At 40.5% G+C, this 19,022-nt stretch overlaps 1 protein-coding gene across 4 annotated transcripts in view; it reads left to right on the forward strand.

Moving 5' to 3' along the window:
* The first annotated feature begins 4,548 nt into the window (after positions 1–4,548).
* C5H4orf19 (chromosome 5 C4orf19 homolog) overlaps positions 4,549–19,022 on the forward strand; it is a 41,234-nt gene continuing 26,760 nt past the window's right edge. For 3 of the 4 annotated variants that reach the window (XM_048305195.1, XM_048305197.1, XM_048305198.1), the window contains exon 1: positions 4,550–4,691. The gene's annotated coding sequence lies outside the window, so the exon portion shown is untranslated. Of the gene's footprint in view, positions 4,692–19,022 lie in introns of all 4 variants that reach the window. The other variant, XM_048305196.1, reaches the window with a different exon arrangement.

Genomic DNA, 19,022 nt, shown 5'->3' on the forward strand with positions numbered 1-19,022 from the left:
CCCAGGGATCATCAAGTCCAGCTCTTAGCCTTGCACAGTACACCCCCGAATCGCACCTTGTGCCTAACCTACCTCATTCAGCTTGTCAGCTTTCTGAATCAATTTCTCAGGGGTGAGACTCCTCACACTGAGCCTATGCAGCAGACACAGGCTTCTGAATGGCTTCAGGCTGCTGCTACTTGCTACTGCAAGAGTGAGTGTTCCATAGCCTTTCACAAAGCTGTCCCCAAGTACGTGTATCCAGCAGTACTGAGACAGAGTAGTTTCTCCAGTAATGAGCCCTCCAAATACCAAGTGCTGTTCTACCCCTACATAGGAGTAGAGCCATTCACTTTTTGTTAAGAGGCACTATTTGCATCTGGAGAACAAAGCTTTCATTTATTCTTTAGATAACTTGCATCTATAAACAAGCTCAGATGGGGTCTGTATTTTCTGACACAGAAGATTCTAGGAATAGGCTGTAGCTGCAAGAAAGCTTTAACAGGGAATTAGCCGGAAATTCTTTGGCAGACAAAGGTAAGCCGGAGGTCAGCTAGAAAAAATATTTTTATCAGTCATTTCCTTTGCACCACAGCTGGGGAATGCACAGCCCGTGACTTCATTTCAAACAGCCTGTGGCCATTCAACTTTTTTTCACATTATTATCAGATAACATCAAAATGTGGGTTAACATGTAGCCTGGAAAAGTTTGCATTCAGAAGTCTGTGTTTCAGTGGCTCCCCAGCCCTGATTTCTCCCTGATGCACACTCAAGCCCTCTACCTGTGGAAACAGAAGTTTTAGCCATCTTGCAAAGAGAATTTAAAGCAAATATTGATTGCTAAAATGGTGTTTGTGTGCAGAGGAGACTGTTTCAGCATAAAATCCTGAGAGTTTGCTCTTTGTTAAAAACTATGTGTGTCTGTATGATACGTCATAAGATGAGTCCTCTGGGGAACTTCCATAAACCTGTTAACAGCAATGTGCATAATTTCATTTTGTTGATTAAAGATTTAAAAATACCTGGTTTAATATAAATATTAAGACTGCAAAAGGACAGACTTCTGAAATCTATTTTTATTTTTTCTAATTTTAAAGCCAAATACTTTCTAAGGCATTTTTTAATATAAAATTGATCATGTAATCATCCAAATGTGGACTAGGGCCTCTGGATAGGTTTCATTAACAAGGGTTTGTTACTAAGAATCATTAGAAAGTATTTATGCTACAAATATAACCTACTTCAAGTTCTTGTGGCCTGTTATGGACATTACTCAATATCTCTTCTTAGATCACCACATGGCTGCAGGGAGGCCAGTGAGCTACATTTTTTCCTGTGGTTTACCTTTCCAGCCTGGTTACAGAACACCATTCCTTGCATTTTGGAGGTAGTCTCCTGACTTTTACCACATGAACTGATGCTCTCGGTGTGGGTCTAATTCATAATCTCAATTCAACAGGAAGGTCAAAGGCTGCAGGAATAGTCATCATGATCCGTCCTAAGGCAGGATGAGGCATTTTATTGTGTGTTTCTCCAGAAGGGGCAGTTTGCACCATCACCCTTCTGTGAAAAAGGGTCTTTCACTATCAAGGACAAGCTATACAGTGCTCAATACACTTGAAAACAGAGGCCAATAAGCAGAAGAGTGTGAGGGAATATTTCCAGCCCAGTATAACTTGCTCTTAAAATCACTCGTTTCCCCAAGTGACAGTTAAAATCTGCCTCTAGCTCTTCTCCCTGCCTCTGCTGTCCTATCATCCCAGATCCATGCTGTTCCTGCTTACCAGGGTGAGTGATGCTCCCATTCCAACTCAGCAAAGCCCCTGGTCTGTTCCCAGCCATGGTACAGTCTCCATGTGCAGCACCTGCTCTTTTGGTAGCTCACTGGGCTCCTCTCCAGCCTCAGCAGGGAATACACAAAAATGGATTTAAGGCATGTTCACATGTTCCCACTGTTAGAGCTTTCACCACACAATACTGTATAAATAAAATCATCTGCCAGCTCTCCTACTACATCTCTGATTCCACATGCATTTCAGTGCAGGTGAGAAAGCTTCTAGACTGAAATAGATCTTGTCAGCATGTTTAAAGTGAAATACACAGAACTGCAAGGTGAGAGATGAAGCAAAAATCCAGATATGCTGTAGCACAGATGAAAACAACATCCCCAAAGCAACTGGATTGTTTGCTGCCATTTGTCTACATTATCCAATTGCTTGCTAGTAAATTGCCCAGCACTTCCCACTGTAATATCACATTGACAATAGCATATGAAGTCATAATGTTAGCCTTTTAGGCTGCAATTTTTCAAGGCAGCCTTCTAGCTCAGCAGGAACATTCTCCAGAAAACCTCAGCCAAAACAGTCGACTAAGGTACAAGAATGAAATCAGAGGAAAAAGAGGATTTCTGCAGGCTGAATGTCTCAACTACTTTTCCTTTGAAAAACTGTCACACCCGTGTTTTTGAATAAGCACTATGGGTTGGTGAGACAAGTGATCATTTCCTGCAGTCCACATCTGTGAAAACCTGTTAAGCAATCAACCCAGAAAGATCCTAGCAGTTTGCACATACAGAAAATGATAGGTTTCAGAAGCACAGCACGGCTGGGATTGCAGGGGCTGGGGCAGAACTTCTCTCCTACGACAGAAGTACCGAGTGTTGATTCGAGAAATTTCAAAAATGAACAGTCTGTGGAACAAGAAAGAATACGGTGGCCATGGAAGGGGTCTGAAAATTATGCCAAGCATTAGGGGAGGGAGGAAGGCACTGTGTTTGCTTTGAGTGACCTCCTGGCTTAAAATGCAGCTTTTCAACCAGGACATTTCTTGGCCTGTTAGCCCACCTCATTATCCCAGCAGCCACGAGTACAATGGCAAGATACCACAGGCAAAATACCGCAGAGTTGGCCATGGGGTGAGCTCCGGCTGGGCAGGGCCATGAGCCGGTCCAAGCACATGCTGTGCACACAGCAGCAGATCCATGCTGCAGAGGTAGCCCTAAATTGCCTGCATCTCCCGCCTCCCTCACCTTCTCTAGCAACCTGGGGATATGTTAGACTGGCAATTCTTTACTTACTGACCAGAGAGCCTTTGGAGAGTTTAGTGACTGTTTTGTACTAAGAAACTTCCTGGCTCTTCAAATCCATTTTCAGCTAACACTAATCGTTTGCAGGAGAAAAATATTTAAAATGTGCCAAAGAACAGTTGCAGAGCTTTGCAGCATGCTAGCTCATGGCCTGCAAATGATACTTGGTCTTTACGTTATGACATAGTTCTCTGCTTAAAATAAGAATATCCAAAGCAGCTTTTATTAATTTCTTTGCTGGCACAGGACGTTTCACCCTGTGTGTGCTGGCTCCTGTAGCGGGAGGCTGGGGCCAGGTGGCGCATCTGAGTCCCTGCTCCCGGGCACGGGACCTGCCTGCCCCAGGCCACTGCTGACATGAGTTTGACAGTCTCAGCTTCAGCTCACTGCAGAGGATGTGAGGAGAAGTACAGCAGGGCAAACCTAGCCCATGGTGATTTTAGAAGGATAGTTTGCATGAGGAAGGTAAGCAAAAAGCCAGCACCCTCCTTCCACAGGGAAGGCAAGGATGCAATCCCTGCAATGCAGGGAGGCAACTGTAAATGTGGTATTACTTAGAGTGAGAACAGCACACTCACTCAGTACAGCAGCCAAACCTCATAAAAGTGCTTCCATGAGGCTTAACGCCACAAAAAAAAAAAACAAAAACAAAAACAAAACAAAAAAACCCACCACAAAAAAAACACCCCAGAACACAACACAGAGATTTAGTTATCGAGATTTATCTATCAAGATTTATCTATCGAGAAGAGATTTATCTCTCGAGAAAGTTTTGTTAGCCCTGCTTTGCACCCCCCAGCTGTGACACAGGCACTTAGATGATGCAATCTTAGTGCCAGTTCTTTCCAGGAGCTTGTTTTACAGTTTCCAGGTACATTGACATATGTTAAAGATCACACATGACCCAGGTGTTTGCCTAAGTTAAATCTCTCCTCCTGCACAGGGAAAACTCTCTTAACTGGTTGTGGCAACAGAACATCTTTCATATCACTTCTGGAAACGCCACACTCAAATCAAAATGACTCCAGGAAACTAGGCAGCTTTCACAGGTAAATGTGACATGACGCCTGCAAATACACCTTAGAGCTGAATTTCTCTATAGACAATCACACAAAACAGTGGGGAATAAACGTCATTGCCAGGCAACAAGTAACAGAGGAACTTTCTGCCAAATCCCTCCAGCACTGTTTGTGATATGGGGAGATTTAATTTTAAGAATATGCAAATGGCAGCATGAATACACTGACAGGCTCAGACTTTGTTTTGGTTGTTGTGACCGTCCTGGAGGAAAGGAATTATTTGGCACGTGTTCTTCCACTTCTCGTTTTTTTAACCCTGACCAGAAAACGGTGAGTTCTATCAGGTTTTTATCCTGCTTGCAGGTAAAGGGTTACAGATTCTAGGAAGTATTAAATACAAACTTTAAAGGATTTTATTTTCATCTACAGTCACATGATGCCTTAATACCCAATGACACTAACTACAGTGTCTCATTAAGAGGTCATGCGAACTCCCAAGCTAAACAAGGCATTCTTACATATTTAACATTCAAATGCAGAAGCCAAGCTAAGCCATGGAAGACTGTAATCAGGAAATCTACACTTCCTGATCCACACAAAAGCTACAGGTAGGAAAAGTTCTTTTAAACTTGTAACACTGTGCTTTCTAGAGAAACTGTTTATAGGGCATATTTTGTACTCTCTTTCTTTTGTACTTTCCAAAATAGTGTAAGAACATTATCCTGAAAATATCTGATCTCTCTTGTTCCACCTGTTGTAGAGTTAGGATTGTTTTTACACTCAGAAATACAGCTGATTCAGTGGAAATTTGAAAACAATTTTTAAGCCAAATCTATTTAAAAAGCAAATATTTTTAAAGATCTCTTAGTTATTGAAACGGTTGAGTTGGAGTGTGTGGGGTGAAGGAGGAGTTAATATGTCTTTGATATCTGAAATGAAGGGATTTAGAACTCTTTTAACTTCCTTATACCATGAATTGCACATTGTTTCAGTCACACTAATCCAAGTGTATTTTAAAGGATTTGTCTTCCTCACTGAACTTACATGATTTCTAAATTCCCCTCCTAGAATTTGGTACATTTAAAAATAAAATCTTAAAAAAGCAAATGAAAGACAGGTGGGGAGTACTACAATGCTCCATAAAAGGAGAAAAAATTACAAAATAGGGAGTAAGAGGAAAGTAATTTAAAAGTCATTTTGTTCTAAATTGAGAATTTAAATTGCATTAAAGCATATCAATTTTCACATGGAGTGATAGAGTTTCACTGACAATTGCTGGCAATATTGCAGGAGCTAATTTTTTTTTACTTGCACTGAAGGAGTTTTCAGGCTACAGCGTTTGCATTTTTATTACAAAGATCTTTTTCTCATCACAATTTTCTTTAAACTGTAATTGTTTTCAGATGGTGTTCTAAATACTCAGTACTTTCATGCCTTTATGGGAATTTAGTTAGTTAAAGACTGCATACAATAGGGTTACAGAATCTAAATTTACTAAAAGGTTTCTAGTGCATCATAGGATTGCCATATCCTTAGGATTCCCACTGCACAAAAGCAGCAAGCGATGTTCATTGTTTTGCTCCTACAATGGCTGGGTGTTGATGGTCAGCAATGCAATTTTTCCACAGTTCATTCTATAAAACACATCTCTTTTTCTTCTTTCCACATACTGCGAGGAGATACTAAAAGAAGTGGGGAACAATAATACCTGAAGGAACTTGCTTCAGATAAGCTCTCAACTTTCTTTGGAAAAAAAAAAGGGAGGTTGTCATTACCAGTATTTAAAATAAATTTGGGTCCAAAGAAGTTTACCAGTGGCACTTCAAAAAATTGTCATTAACTTCCAGGGTGCCCATCTTGAAACACAGTAGGTCTCATGTTGAGGAGGGCCAAGACCCGAGCACAGCCTAGATCAGCCTGAGCCATGAAGTATCTCTTTATCAAACTCATTGTACCAACGTCCTGAGAGAGTCACTCACAACTGTGCCGGTGGGAGCATAGCAATAAACCACTATGCTTTAAAAGAGCTGCTCCAAATTTACTGTAACTGACACCTGAGCCTATATTATTTACAAAAATCTATTTAGAAACTCTTGTAGATAAGGGGCTTATTTGCTAAGCTACATTTATATGTCAGGGGAGTGAGAAGAACACCCCAGCTCCCAAATACACAGCCAACTACAGGCTTTCACTGAGAGGCACATTGCACCCAAAACACCAAAAGCAGCCTGCTGCGGCCAGTCTCTTCTAAGAAATGTTTATACAAGTTGCATGTGTCATGGTAAACCAGCTCTCAGTAGCTCAGTAGTTAAATTAGTTGATTAATTACACAAAATGTCTTTGTAGGGTGGAAGGTACAATGCACACTGAAGTTACTCTGTGACCGAAAAGACAGAGTGGCCATTGAATGACAGGGAGCCTTAACTCCTTTCCTAGAGTAAGGAATACAAATGAGGCACTTACTGTCTAGCACTCTAGTAGTTCAGATGTGTTTTATGCTGACAATTTTACCCTTAGTGCAGGAATTTGTACTGCTCTAATTATTACCTTTATTTTTTTCTGATGAGACAAACCAATCTATTTTCTTGCTTTGTCAAATCATTATAGAATCAAATGTAGTGTTGTTTCACAGGGAAGACACACAAATCAAATACTTCCTGCTCATAACCAAAAGAAGAGAGAGGTTCTTGGAAAATGTGATGATTGGAAGCCTAAGGGAGAATTTTTCTCTAGAATTTCGGGGAAAGCCAAGCAAATATAAAAATCAAAACACTATCAGAAGTTTAGAAAAATTTTCTCATTATCTCAAAGTTAAGACAAGCATTGATCAAAATCTAATCCGGATCTTCCAGTTTGCAGATCTCAGGGAATTTGTACCACATTTAAGGCTAATATTTAAAATCAACCCGATGATTTTTGCACAGCTCTAGGTAGGTGGGAAGATAGAGCAAATCTTCAAGTGAAGGGAATCATGACTTCCTTCCTTGGAAAGCCCGGTTAAAAGTGGTTCACTGTGCAAGGCAAACATTTGTGAGTGTTGAGGCCCTTCCCTAACCACACTGTTGTTGGCACCTGAGCTCAAGGAAACAAACTTGCTGAAAGTATTTGATATCTGACTACTGAATGAAAGCTAAGGAAAGTCTTTCTTCACACCTTTCGGGAAGGGATGGTCTTTTGCTGTGTTTGCACTGTATCCAGTTTAACATAGCCTCAGCATTGTCTACGGCTTTCGCTGATACTGTTTCTACAAAGGACAGGGTGGGGCGTGGGGGGAAACACTCAACACACTGAAACGTGATGAAATGTACTCAGGCAATAAACATTTGTTTGGAACTTATAATTTCTCCTTCGGACCCTGTCTTTCTGAGGATTATATATGGTCACCTGTGAGCAGAGTATTCCCGTGCCTTCCACGCAAAAATCGGGGGGGGGGTGGGGCATGGCTAACCAGAGCAGGTGGCCAAATCCCACTGCTCCTTAACCAGGACCACCTCATTTAGCACCTGATCATGCTGGAGAACCAATGTCAAAACTTCATGCCCAAGCAATGATACATGAAAATTGTTGATTTTTGTTGAGCTACAGAAGAGTGCTGGCAAGCAGGATGTATTGCTAAGGAGAATAGGTACAAAACACAATGTAGTTTTACTTACTGAAAGTTTGATATCAAAATGGATAAAATAAATGAGTTACAGTAGAAAGGTCAAAAGGGATTGTTGGAAAAGGGAAAGAAAAAGGCAGTAATTTTCCTGTGAGCTCTCCTCTGGGTCACTTTCACTTAGACATATGGAGGAACTTTAAAATTTTATTAAGAACCGAAAACATTGCTTAGAAACCAAACATTTAATCACTTACAGCAGGAATCAGGGGGAAAAAAGGTCAAAGTTGGGTTTTTTCAGTGTGACTTTTTTTTCTGTCTGCCATTTTTATACAAGTTTGTTTAACTCCCTTTTTTTTCACTTTTGTCGCAGATGTTTGCTACAAAGGCACAGATGCTTTGTGGTTAGAAAAATATTCCTGATTGAATATTCTATTTTTAATTCACACAAGTTACTATTTCATTTAGGATAGCAAGGAGGAGTAAGCCTTCTCCTTGGGGCTTACTCTTTTTAATGTTACCAGCTTGACCCGGCTCAACTTTGCATCACTTCCAACTTTTTAATAAAGTTGAGTTTTTCTATTAAAGAGCAGCTAGTTGCATGATTTTGTGTAAATGAGGTCCAATGCCTTGCTATTGCAGGCAATCTGCTTTTCTGAAAGAGCTGAGTAACAAGCATAAGTGTACCCCATGTCAAGAATAACACACACCCAGTGACTGAAAACCCTTTCAGTATGAAGATGACCCTGGGAGCTCTTCTCACTGGTTCCAGTGCAAACAGTATCACACCTTCACCCTGCCAACAGAGGACAGGAGAAAAGAAATAACCTGATGCAAGCGGTGCCAGTGCTACCCAGCACAGTGCTGCCAGCAGAAACAGCATGGCAGCAGCACAGGTTTGCCTGTGCTGGACAGAAGCTCTCCAGACCATAACAAAACAGATTATTTCACATCTGCCCAGTCTGCCATGCTCAGAGCAGGTTAGCATTGATGTCCTCTGATGATACACTCTGATGCAGAGCATCTGACAGCAGCTTTCAAGCAGGAGAGACAGGGAGTGACCCAAATGAGCCATGTGGAGCCACATGTCAACAGTCCTGAAGACCCAGCAGACTGCAGGTCTGTTCCTCCCCTACCTACCTACTTTCCCCACTGAATTTATTGCAATGACTGTATGTGTTGACTGGACTGTATTTCTTAACACTCACTTCCCCCTTCAACCCACAGCTGCTTTGAAACCCTTTTTTATCAGCAGTAGATTTGGGAGTGCCCAGTTTTATCTACCTGAGCACCTTTATTAAGCACCTGAGCTTTGTGCAACAGCCTAGGATGCAGAAAGCACCACCTACACCCTGGCACAGCCACCCAGCAATTTCCTCCTCTCCCTTCTGGGCTGTGTGCTCCTTCCCACAGCCAAGCTGGTGCAGAAATCCCCCCACCAGGACCCAGGCCTACTGTGCCAGGGCACCTCCCTGGGATTGCAGCCCATAGCAAATCCAGACTCCCTTGCCAGCTGCTCCACTTGCCCAGCCAGTGAATCCATGCTGTCCCACATGCAGTACAGGAAGTTTATTACCTCCAAAAAATGTGTTATCCACTGTTCCTCTCTTATGGCAAGCAAGCTTGATAGCAATCACATTAACATGACTTTAACACTACACATTTCCATGGAGCTATTCTTCTCATCTACTTCTGATCTACTCACAGTAAAAGAAGCCTAAGTCTAATTCAGTCTTTCGAAGTAAGCTGGCAGTCTTGTTCACTTACAGCTCAGTGGAAAACAAGCAGTTACTGTCAGCTGTCAGGAACCTGAATCAAGCTTTGTTAAGGCCTCCTCTCTCTCTATTTTTGGTTTGGGTATGGCATGGAAAAAACAATATTTACCATCTCAGTAGCTGTGCCCTTTGTGTATTTGTTTTTATATTCCCTTTCCCCATGTGAACTTAGCAGATGTTGCACAGCTTGGTATCAGCCCTGAATTTTGTTTTCAGTGTACGTGCATGTCTCCACTGAACATTAGTAATGAATAGGCTATGTCTGCACAGAAAAGATAATACAGATTCAGCTGCCAGGCACCGTTTCAGGGGCAAATGTGGATAAAGGGATAAACACCAAGAATACCGTAAGATTTCACTTTCAATGTAAATGAAACAAAAACTAGAGCCATCAGCCCTGAATGGAAGGCTAACAGGGGCCCAAGGAGCTACCACCATGTACCATGTCCAATTTTTGTCTTTAACATCTCTTTTTAAGTTAAAATCACTTGGGAGTATTTTCCATTGCTTTGGATGAATGCACGCAGATTGCTAAAAGGCTAGTTCATATTTACCAATATACATTAAAAACTAATGCTTAGTTCAATTATCCGATTAACTACCTTCTATAAAAACATTTCCATTCACTTTATGTTTATATAGAGTAAAAACACAGGGATTTGCTAGGGTAGAGATGATCAAAAAACCTCAAAGACAGTTTAAGAAAACAATGGAAAGTCAAGGGCAAAAAGCTAGATGCTAGGGAAAGGTCAGCTTGCTGCTTTCACAGCCAGTACCAGCACCTGGTATCCATCAAACTACAGCCTCAGCTTTCTTTCATTTCCCTGCCATTCTTCCACAATAAAGCTTTACAGTGGCACCACTGAAAAGCTGGACTGTGGCTGGACTTTCCTCCTGGAGAGTGAGAGAGAACCTATTTATCCCAGAGCACAGAGCTACCCAGATTTTCCATGTGGGGGAAAGCCAGGTTTGAGAAGCAAGGAGATAAATCAGCCCCCATCTCTGGGTAGGAGGCAGAATTTGAATCCGATCTCCCAAATGCCCTAAGAGCCAAATCTGCCTCTAGAGACTAACACCCTTTAAAAATCCAACCCAGTGACTTTCTTGTCACAGGGCAATATGTCAGATTGACCAATAAATAAAGTTCCAACACAAGCAGCGGGTATTTGTTTTATGTGTGACCTGAGACACACCATTTATAGTCATTGGAACAAGGAGTTCTGCTGGAAATGTCAGCCTGCTGTTAGCATACAGCATTATAACATCAGGAACAACTCCACAGGCAAAACACAGTCCAGCAAATTACACCTGATAGTGCAATCTTCATTGGTAATTTTGGTGAATATAACCCATTTTTTGCACAGGATTAAAAGAAGAAAAAAATTACTAAGCTATCTTGATGCCAGACAAACTAAGTCTTTTAAGGCAATGAATCCTTTCCTATAGTTTTCAAGTATTGTTTTACTGAAAGACTAAAAAATGTTGCAAAGGCAATCAAGATCAGCTATTCAATAATATTACAGAAAGGCAGCTGTATTACACTGCTATCTCACCATTATCACATTTTAGCAACGTTTGGACCTTTTTGATGCGATGGTCAATACTTAGGGTCTGCCTTGTACTGAGAAATAATTATTGTAATTATAACGGAAAAGCTGTTTGCTCTTTCTCATGAAATTGTTGTGTCTAATCATTCCCTTAGCCACCCATCATCACTCAATATCTGTGAAGGAAATTGGTTTAAAATAACCAAATGGAAAAGTTCACCTGCACTCTAAAGAGCTCTAGATTAAATTATCTCTATGCTTTACACTTTAATCTAAGTGCTGCATTTAAAACCAAAGAAAACCCCTTTGAATCAAAAAAGAACTCATGTAAGAGAAAAAGTCATATCACATAGAAGTATTAAAGTATTTTATTAAAGTATTGTATCAGAGTAATTGCTTGAAAATTTTTGAGTGTGATTTCTCATTGCTTTCAGTATTTTTCTGTTTTAAAAGGTTTGTTATCCATTTTCACAGTCTTCTGTAACTATGCTTTTCTGCTCTCTGCTGACCAATCTTTATGTGAAATGCTCAGGAACAATGAGGTTAAAAAAAGCATCCTGGTATATTTCTCACACTTGTTAAAGAAAAGCAGCATTGTGTAGGAGAAACATCTTGACCAGTGAAAATGGGGGAAAAGGCACCCCCCAATCCACCACCACTCCCCCAAAAAAGGGGTGAAGGGAAAATAAATGCATCAGGTATAGGAGAAAGTTTCATGAAGGACATCTGGACTTCAGACGGCTCTCTTGAAAGCTGTTTATTGCATAGGCAAAGTTACAGCATTTCAGGGAGTGGGTATCCAGAGCCAGCCCTACAGCTGCCAGCTCCAGCTGTAGGCATACCTGAAGCCCCTTTCTGTTCAAGTTACAAAGGATTATATACTTTTCTTTGCTGAATATCTTAATACATAACAACCAATAAGCACCATACACAACACCTTTACATTTGCCTATAGCCTATCATAGCTACTACCATCACCATATTATAGTCATTATTATCCAATCACAAGAGTAAGCAAGTTACAATTTAAGCTTACAGTGGAAAATTCTCAGACCTCTCTTCTTGCTACATCAACATTTCTTGTTTGCCTGCGATATCTCTCTTTTTGGTAAAAACATGTTTTCTATTTACTTATGCTCTTCTTGAGACTTATTTACTTGGCGAAAAACATGTCTTTGTTTGTAGTCACATACCTTTGTCCTAATCATAAAAATCTCCCTCCAACTCATCTCCAGCCTTTGCCTTCTCAGTTACTCATCGATCACTGTTTCAGCAAAACAACTTTTACTCTATATCAAAACTTGCTTTCATTTCTATCTCATCTTCAGTTTCTACATTCAGAGATCTTTCTGCCAAGCCTACATACCTGTGAAACTTTCTTACCAAACTTTCATCCTCTCCAACATCAGGTGTATTAATAACTTTCAGGCTATGTCTGATCTGAGAGAAGACATAGATAAAATCTGATGAGGAAGCTGAGTTATATGGCTTATACTGTTTTAGAAGGATTCCTAATTTTAGTGCATATATTTGATCCTTCTCAAACATCCCCACAGCTTCCTAGGTCTAAGCACTTCTAGATTACAGGCTGCAAGATCATCTCAGAAATAATGGCCCAAGCCAGGCACACCCCAGCCTTACCACTCACTCAGATACCTGACAATAAACAATTGGTGCACCTAACATGCCAGGCATTTCTGCAAACTCTGGACCAACATTACCTGACATAACTAATAATATCACTACTTTGCTGACAGAATAAATCAAATTTGCTCCCACAACATGTAAAATTCTTCTGATGAGGAAAGCATCTTCTCCAGGTGTCGCAATGCAAGCCGTATTACTTATTTGGATTTCATGTTATGATCCAATTAAAAAGCAACAAGGATAAGGAATAATGATGAAAGTGATAAAATTATTTTTATCACCATTTCCATACAGAACAACTGGATGAGGTTTGCTTTTTAAAATGAGCAAAATCAAATTTTTCTTTCAAACATGACTCTTCTGCACCAAGTCTATTGTTCTCCAGGTTTTACTTTTAACTTCTCAAAATCCATTCTTCTGTGAATGCCTTAGCCCAAACATTGTGCCTTATGCATAGCTATGAATTTGGGAAGGTGGCCAAGTTGTTAATTCATCATCTTCTATCTCAGTCTTGCCAGGACAATACAGGTTTTGTCTGAACAATGAATTAATAGCACGTGCTTTGTGGGTCATACCTACTCCTTTGTGTAGGACTCCTTTTGGGCTAGCAGTAACAAACCAAGGCTGTAACTCTTGTAAACTCAAGCTATTTATAAACAGGTTTCAGTATCTTTTCTTTCTGTTTCATTCCAATTTGAAAATCCAGTTATAACCTTGAAATCTTCCCGAAAGAGTTCTCAGTCTTCCAGCCACAGAAAAACAACATTTTTTCCTCTATCCACCTAAATTTTCTTTGAAATACTGAAACCAACATTGTCTCTTTTCCCTGTGGCCTCTTTTTGCTCTTCAAGGAGCTAAAGTTTCATATTTTTCCCCCAAATGTATTGATTCTTTAGCCTGTTAAGCTGCCACACATGTTAAAATTGCCTTTGTCAAACAATTATGATGTCTGTAAACCACTGATTCTTCTTATTTTCTGAAATTATTTTCCATTCTCTATATCATTCTAGTTTGATGAGAAAAAGGCAAATGTGCAAAAAAGTTGTTTCATAGGACCAGTATTTGAGATGAGCCCCAGGAGTATGGCTTATTGCAAACTTGTAGTTTGCACTGCTGTAACTGTTGCATTAAATTAGTATTTGTTAGCATAACCTAAACCTGACTGAATTTCTCTAAAGTACATTTAGGACAAATAATCCAGCAGTGGTATGCTCTGTGCTACAGGGCTTGTATTGTTCAGTATCATGCCATGAAAGAGCCTAGATTTGTATGTTCTGCTTTTGACATGAAATAAAGTTAATCATAGACTGAGATTTCTTTGTTCAGTACAACAGATTTTTTTCTGGCCTGTACAGTTCTAGTTTATCTCACATTCCTACAACGTGCAATATTGCTCTGTCCACAGAACTCACTGTGCAGTGCAGTGCTAACAGCTTACCTAGATACTGGCACAGATTCTCTAACCCAAGGACTGAGTCCATCAAGAGCCTCCTGTTTCCTAGATTTGGCCTTCTGTTTCCTAACCTGTACAAGTCTATTATTACCCTGCAGGATTTGTACTTTTTTCAGGTTGTTTTGGTTTTCCTCATCTCCATGGCATTCCCAGCATAATTTTCAAAGATATTATAAAAAAAGCCTTTTGTGCTCCATACAGAGTTTCCTGAGTAAGGCTCTGGAAAAGAAAGTTTCTTGCAAAAGAAACTACATGATTAAATACACTACTGCCTGGGAAAAGTCATGTTTCTCCCAAACAAAATGGAAAGGTTAACTCCATCAAGGCCTGCAGATACTGGAGTCTTCATGCACAAAACTTCCTCTTCACACAGCTTTTGCAGCTCCTTTGACAGAAGGAAAATTAAGTTTAAATTGGCAAAGACCCTATGCATTTACGCCAGGAAAATCCCACACAATTTGAAATTAATCAATAGCACAGAAACCCCCTCCTACCTACCACATGGAACCCAGCCTCCAAAAATCTGCAGCTTCTCTCTAGGGTGGTATTTGAAATAAGCATGTTTGCAGAACTAGCTTCACCCTCCTCCCATGCCACCTTCCCACACAGAGAGATCTTTAGGTACTTTCCTCCCATGGGAAAAATAACACACCTATGTGGAAAATAAAGGCTAGAAATGCCTGATTTGAGAAAATCTCTTTATGGAGCCAATTCCCTTTTCTCTCTCTGAGAAATACTCTATCTTTTAGTCCAGCAAAACACAACACAAATATGATTCAGCCTTCATGTCAATAAACCTACTTGAAAGGCCTGGTAAGAAAGGCTTACCTGAAACAGAGCCTGAGCTCTACCCTACTTTTTCCAGGCACTTTTGCTTTCCAGGAGGCTTATGGGAGCAAGATTGCAATTGGTTACCGCAAAGCTTTCCATGAATGGCCTTTTTGAAGCACCCAGGTGAGACACCTGGAAGACTCCGAGGTGTTTGTTACTCATAGCGTAGAATTACCCAGCTCCCATTACACTTCAGGGTTTTGCCCCCCTCCCTTCCTGCAGGACTTCCTCATGTAAGGAGGCTATAGGTGCCCTGTCTCGGATTTGCAGCATTTCCTTGTTTTGTTACAGCAGCATCTACAGGCACCATAAGTGATAAAGGCCTCACTGCTTTGGCTGTCACAGAGACACCTAGTAACACATAACATATTTAAACATTTATAGATTACCTAGACTGTTCCAGACTGGATCCAGACTTCTGGCACATCCTTACTTTAGGGAGGATGAGGAGGCACAACCCAATCCCATCTTGCTTATTATTAAAGAATACATTATCCCTGAGAAATAAATGCTCTGGGTTTTAATCCCTTTGAGTTTAGGAGGCACATAATTGCAGGTACCTCAAGTCCCAATTGATGTGTGTCATCAGGAGGTTATTATACAACCAGTGGTGACCACTGCCTCATGTGGCTTTGGCAGCAGTGGGTTCCAGTGTCTGCACTGGGCATGAGGTGGCTCAGAGCTCACCCAGAGCAGCAGGGACTCTCCAAAGTCAAGGAAACACCAGGTTTCTGAACTTTAAGCTGCTTTGGATAATGTGGCTGTCAAGCTGCCTGGCTCAGACAGAAGGGATCTACCAGTAGCCTGCTGCTGTCAAGCCCAGTAACAGGACTTAATACAACTAAACAGATTTTTCTAGGCAAAGTCTTATGTGTAAAAACACTAATATCCAGCGAGGTAGGTAGGAAATTGTGGATTTTTTTGCCATGGAGTAGCTCTCGACTGCAGCTGGAGCTGGACCGGAGCTGTGTCTCATGGACCACTCCCGCGGTGCACCCGCTACTACAACAACAGAGAGCACAGGCAGGCAGTGCCAGCAGGAACTAGACTGCTGGGAGTTAGTCAGGCCTGTTAATCACAAAGCTGTCCTCCCCAATCATTGCTCCACCCAAAACACACAGGTAATTTCCCTCATATTGATGTTTGCCACCTGTTTCCTTCTTCATAGGTTTTGCCTACGGAGACATCATTTCCCCAGTTTCCACGCTTCTTTCACATTTGAAAAACTTTCTGTTCTCCAAAAAAGTAATAAATGGAAAAAAAAAAAATCAACAAATCTTTCAATATAGCTTGAACTAGCCAAGCTTTGTTCCTTTTGTACAGTACCACATGCAGAGTGTTCCTTTCCAGAGGCAACAATAGTGAAGAGTTTTCACCCTCCTCTCCCAGTTCAGGCTTTAGCAGTGCTGGTGTTTTAACACGATGTCACAAGTACAGGCATTACATATTAAGCCACAGGCTTGTTTTGCCAACTCCCATGTTGGTTTTTTGGCTATTAAACACCACCTGAATAAGGAACTGACTAACAAACACAACCTTTGTTACAGGAAGAAAGGAGGAAATCAGCAGAGAGTTGTCTCTCTGTCTCACCTCTGGGGAAAACCACTCCTCCCTGTTGTCAGGGGCCACTTCAGTGCTGCACTCAGAGCCAAGGGGACACCTTAGAGACACCCTCAGCTCCAGCTGTCTTAGGGCAATGCAATGGTTTCTGTGGGTGTCTCTGATAACGGGCTCTCACCTTATGAACTTGGGTTAAACTCTAGCCACAGCAGACTGGTGGTTTTTTCAGCACTTTTGTTCATTGTGAATATTCAAATTCACTTTTTCCTGTTGAATACATACAGCATAAAGAATAGGTGAGAAAAGGCCTGACTCTTGGCAGCAATTCAGCATCACAGAAATTTAATTGTGACAGGAAACTACACAGCAAGTCACTCATAAGTCACTTTTGCAAGAACATTTTGCTACAGAGGAAATAAAAACATACAGCTTGATACAATTAAAGGATTTCAGGAGGTAATATGCCAGATAGCACAGTGTGAAAAGGCTTTCTTTCCTGTAAAGGACAAAAATATCTTATTCCTTCAGACCCCTTCCTTACCTCATCACAATGAGATGATCAGATAGCAGAAGGGTTAGGAGAGCACTGACTAAATTTTTATGCAGATTTGCCTGTCCATCCCAGCTGAAATGAATTCCAATGTCTTTCTGACATGAACAAGGCAGCATCTGAGAGAATCTAGCATCTGTCTGTGTCTCCATTAGTAACTCAACCACTTTCCTGTCACTTCACCATCTCATCTTTCCAGAACTGTGATCCAAACTGGGACAAGCAGCCCAGTTGGATATCAAACTGGGAAGGAGCACAAAAACTAAGCCCTGATATTTTTTCCAGGGGCCAAGAACCTCAAGGCTCTCTCAAATAGTTAAAGACCATCACAAGGATCATGCTATAAAGGGGAAATGGTCTTTTCAAAAAGAATTTTTAAAAGAAACCACAAGAAAATTATGTTTTCTCAACCAGAACAAAGCTACATCTTTGTGGCTTCCGTAAATCAGATTTACCTTTCCCCAGTCATCCTTATTAACACACGCCATTTGAAAAAATATATACAATAAATAGGAATGCCTCTAGATATCAAAATCTGGGAAGTGTATATGGTAAATCACCACAACAAAAGACCTAGAACACTGCAGTGCAAGGGACAGCACAGGCTCTTACAGGCTCCTGTCCCTGGTCCACACAAGCATCCCTGGAAGCAGAACCTGAGAAAGAGTTTAAACAGCTAAGAGGAAAGAAAAAAGTCCGTATTGGAGGTAATATTTATTCTTAGTTCCCATAAATCACTTAGGGCCTCAGTTAAATGTGATTTGTAAAAGAAAAGCACTGCATCCTTATTTGCTTTGGGATGCATATTAAAGCTCCAGGATTTTAACTGATTTTAACATTAAAATAATAGGTTTTGTCAAAGCTGAGGAACCATCTATTTAAAGAATGAAATCACGGGACTGAAGAACTGGTATCAGTCATCTCTGAGTGCATTGCAGAAAAAGGAAGTGTTTGCTAGACTTATCCATCCTCAGCAACTTCAAAATTTCAATAAAGCTCATTCAAGGTGTGATATATAGCATTTGTGAATGTAAAATCAAAAGAAATACTGAGTAATAATAACCTTTGCATTGTGTTGTCTGCTAAAAATCCCTGGAATACATACAAATCACACCATTTAGTAAATTAAAACTACAACAGAGAAATAAATACCTGAATTTCAGACCTTCTTTACACATGAAGTGATAAAAGACTGCAAACAGGGAGAATGTCTCTCACCATTTAAAACTATCCCTTTGGTTTCAATCCTGTATATGCATTTTGCAAGTAAATACCAACGCCTACCAAGGAAGGCAGTCTTACACCAGCACACGACAGGGGTCTCTTGGCACTCAAAATGTGACAATCCAGCCTGTATTAAATGCCACAGCAGCATTGCTTCAGCTGCAAAACCATTGCCAAAGCACCTCGTGGAAAGACCAATATATACTACACACAGCTCTAAAAAAAGGGTGTTGCACTGGCACAGTTAAACTGAAGCAATTCTGTACATAAGAATGAAGTGCTGATTTAAAACTGGATTATTTATTAGTTTATTTTTGTTTCACAGCAGTGCCATTTCTATGGCCAAAGTATGCTTCAGGCTTAAATAATTGCTTGGATTGTCAGTCTTATAGGATTAGCGATTTTAAATGAAGGAATGGGTTGCAAGAAAAAGTCATTTCATGCTTTGAAAAGAACTTTTATTTATTTCAAAGGCTTGGAACCTAGAACCATCACTCCATAATCTTATTCAAATGTTGGTGTCATCAATGCATTTTAAATCAGCATTTAATTAGGTTAAATAAAGAAAATAGAAGCTGCTGAAGAAAGCCCAGTAAGAATTTCTATTTCTAGATAAAGCTGCTTAAAATGCATAACCAATTCTGCTAACTGTGGGATGTGAAGCACACGACTGAGTTTATAGGTGTTTAGTGAGAATTTGTGCCACTTAGTGTGTCACTGTGAGTAGTCAGCACAAAGAGAATGATATAAATAT

Source organism: Corvus hawaiiensis, chromosome 5 (assembly GCF_020740725.1).
Source record: "Corvus hawaiiensis isolate bCorHaw1 chromosome 5, bCorHaw1.pri.cur, whole genome shotgun sequence".
NCBI lineage: Eukaryota > Metazoa > Chordata > Aves > Passeriformes > Corvidae > Corvus > Corvus hawaiiensis.